The 3748-nt window shown below is 37.0% G+C and overlaps 1 pseudogene; it reads left to right on the top strand.

Moving 5' to 3' along the window:
• Positions 1–3025: 3025 nt before the first annotated feature.
• LOC144251826 (Golgi apparatus membrane protein TVP23 homolog B pseudogene) lies at positions 3026–3451 on the top strand (annotated as a pseudogene).
• The last annotated feature ends 297 nt before the right edge of the window (positions 3452–3748 follow it).

Here is a 3748-nt window from a genome sequence, read left to right as displayed (position 1 = left end):
ATGACATAGGCTTCCACAAGGATTTCATATACGTGTCAAATGCCTCAATGAAGATATTATATTTTTCCTACTTCTCTGTGAGGATATCTTATGAGTTTGAGGGTTTGACATGTTATTTTCTAGGGGTCTCCATGTGTATGTGATATCAACCAGTGTTATCATTAATGATATTTATTGATAACAAACTCATATTATTTCAGTGCATACTATATATGTTAGAGTCTTCATAAGGATATTATATTGTATTTAAAGCCTCAGTGAAATGTTTTATAAGTGTAAAAGGCCTAATTGAGGGTATTATACTATTCTTTCCTGTTAAAACAAAACAGGAAATGAATGGTCAAAGCTATTCCCAAATGCTTCAAGCAGGAATGAAGTAAGCAGCAAAGTACTATAGAGTTGGATAACAAACAAAATCTTGGAGTAAATATCCAGATGCTCATTTATTTACAAATAAATGACTAAACAGATAAACAAAAGAGGCTAAATAAAAACCTCTTATCCGGAATTTCAAGTAATTGAGGTGGACATTTGGCCCTCAAGGAGTTAGGCCTAACTTCCCACTCCTTAAGAGGGGGCTCTGCATAGTGACTTACTCCAAAACAATATATATATATATATATATATATATATATATATATATATATATATAGAGAGAGAGAGAGAGAGAGAGAGGGAAACATAACTTACATAACTTCACAGTGAGAAATCTGGTAAACACTACATCAGTCAGGTGAGCACCTTGAGGATATGAAATGAAGAACAGCACTTCATCTGTAATCTGCTTTCCCCATTCCATAACCTGTCTACATATGAGAAAAACATCAACTGAAAATCTAAAAAGTACCTGACAGGTACTCCTCAACTGTCAGGTCCTCCTCAACCATCAAGGGCATCAGAGAAATTAAGGTCAGAGAAACTGTCGCCACGAAGAAAAGCCTATGGAGATAGGATGACTGTCTTGCGGGATCTTAGATGGGGTCCTGGAACTGAAAGAGGCTGTACTGAGAATCCAAAGGAAACACAGACATTAGTTAATAAGAGCATATCAGTATCTGTTTATCATGAAAAATCATGTATGAAGTTAACACATCTGAGATAGCTCACGTAAGTCATAAGAGAAAAAAACTGGGTAGAAGTTACATAGTAGATCTCTGCATTTTTTTTTTGCAATTTCTGTGTAAACATAAAACTTCTCTAAAATAAAATCTTAAGATATGGCTATATTTTTCAAATACCTGCTCATTTAATTACTCAGAATGTCAATTACTAATAATTGACATTCTTAACTAGTTCTGCATTTTGTTAAGAGCATTTATAACAAAAATGTGTCAAACTAACATAATGTAAGATAAATACTTATTTTATATGTGTTATGTTAAAGTAATAATATGTTTAAACTTATCATTATTTATTTTGCTATTGCTAGGTTACGGATTTTCTCTCTAAAAATTTCAAAACTTTAGAGAAAAAAATCTACATTTTAGAGACACTATTTCAAGTCATGGTTGAACTTTTTCAAAAGAGTCATGATAAAAAATATGTTACAAGAGCAGATTGATTCATTGTGAATGAATCATTGATCCCAAGGAATTCTTATCTTTCATTTGTTTCTATGTATACCCTTCAACAGTAATAGCATCAAATATTTGCCACTAGGAAAAATATTTAAAAGAAAAATGTAAACAGAATTTGTGACAATAAGTTATGATGCTTTCTAAAAAAAGAAAAATTGAAAAGAATATCAGAGTCAGCTTCCTCCATGATGTTCTTCAGAAGTGGTAAAACTAGAGAAACTTCTTGGAAGCATGGTTTATGAGTGATCTTAGATATTCTCGTGTTTTACGGGGAAATTATATTTTAGAAATCATAAAAAATATTGGCTGCCCAAACTCTTGAATGTTTTCAAATGTAGTTGAATTTCTATGTAAGTTTCTCATTGATATAGCTAGTCATAAAGCTAATAAAAACAAAGAATCTATGGGGCTTATGGGGCTAGGATGTAGCTCAGTGGTGGCATACCTTATCCAGAATTCAGGAGGTCCTGGGTTTGATCCCTAGCACCACAATTTTTTTGTAAATCAATGCCTTATTTGTGTAATCAAATAGAAAGTGAACAATCACAACTCTTAGGAAAATGTTAAGTCTGAAAAACAGTTAAGAATCAAAATACTCTTACAATAGAAATAGCCTATTGTGACCAGAGGTGTCACATCATAAACTATATTCACATTAAATATCCTCTCAGAATAATAAAAAAAAACTTTGATGACCATTTAGAAGGAGAAAATGGCTATAATATAGATTAGAAAATTATTAAGAAATTAGAAACATGAGGTGAGGGGCTGTGGGCACGGAGAGCGGCTGGCCTAGGCTTGGCGGGTGGAAGGGTCCCTCCTGCAGGGTTTGTGGAGTGAGCTGGGCGCACAGGGATGGTTGTGTTGTGTCCCCTCTGGCTGTCCATCTTGAGGAAGAGCTGAGTGGGCGGGAAGGATGGAGGACCAAGGGTAGTTGTTGTGGAGGTGATCTGGGTGCTCCGAGGCCCTCATAGGAGGAGTGACCCAGGAATCCCCGAGTTCAGGAAGCTTGGGGGTGTGGAGAGGAGAAGCCCATCCTCAACCAACGCCAAGTGCTGGGCGGATCTGATGTTGGGCTGCAGAAATGCTCTGTGTGGTGGGTGGGGTGCTGGTGGTCTTTTTCCTTGGCCCATCTTGCACTTCATGCACTCGAGGAAGTGAAAGGGGTGCAGCCTCCGGGCACCTCTTCAGCTCCCTTGTGACCTGCCCTGTAGGGGTACCCTGCAATCATGTAGGAATAGGAGACGCTGGCAGAGCCTTACACTCAGGACAGCAATGATGACACTGAAGATGTTTCATTGTTTGATGCAGAAGAAGAGACAACTAATAGGCTAAGAAAATCTAAAATCCGACATCCAGTGGCATCATTTTTCCATTTGTTCTTCTGAGTCTGTGCCATTATAGTCTATCTTCTCTGTGAATTGCTCAGCAGTAGCATTATTGCTTGTATGGTGACAATTATCTTGTTGTTGTCACGTGACTTTTGGGCAGTGAAGAATGTCACAGGTAGAGACTGATGGTAGGCCTTGGGTGGTGGAATCATATTGATGAGGATGGAAAGAGTCATTGGGTGTTTGAGTCCAGGAAGGCATCTCCTCAGGAGAATAAAACTGTTTCAGAAGCTGAATCAAGAATCTTTTGCTTAGGACTAATTGCCTGTCCAGAGCTGTGGGTGATATTTGCCTTTAGTGCTCTCTTCTCCCTCAGAGTAAAATGGCTGGCATGGTTACCATGGGTGTGGTGCTACAGGGTGCCAACCTGTATGGTTACATTAGGTGCAAGTGGGCAGCCAGAAGAATTTAACCAGCATGGCTACCTGGTATCTTGGAATGCAGTTTTTAAGACAAAACACCAGAAATGAACAGACTTCTTGAATAGAGAGAAAATTATGTTTTCTGTGATACTGGGGAATGGCTGAAGAGATTCATGATCATGAATTGTTTAGAACTCAGTCCAGTGTAAAAAGGAGCATTGATTTTTGTTTGTTTGTTTTGTTTTCACTTGCAAAGTTACTATAAAAACTGTTTTTTTTTTTAAACAAAGTTTTAATTTTCTTTTTCTAGTATTTGAGGCTGGGAAGTATGATATCATTAAGAACATTGTCAGAATTTATTTTATGGTGTACATATGTATGCATATAGTAATGTATCTGTATATCCCAAATTAATGTG

Source organism: Urocitellus parryii, unplaced genomic scaffold, assembly GCF_045843805.1.
Source record: "Urocitellus parryii isolate mUroPar1 unplaced genomic scaffold, mUroPar1.hap1 Scaffold_235, whole genome shotgun sequence".
NCBI lineage: Eukaryota > Metazoa > Chordata > Mammalia > Rodentia > Sciuridae > Urocitellus > Urocitellus parryii.
This window is presented reverse-complemented; position numbering and strand designations above follow the sequence as displayed.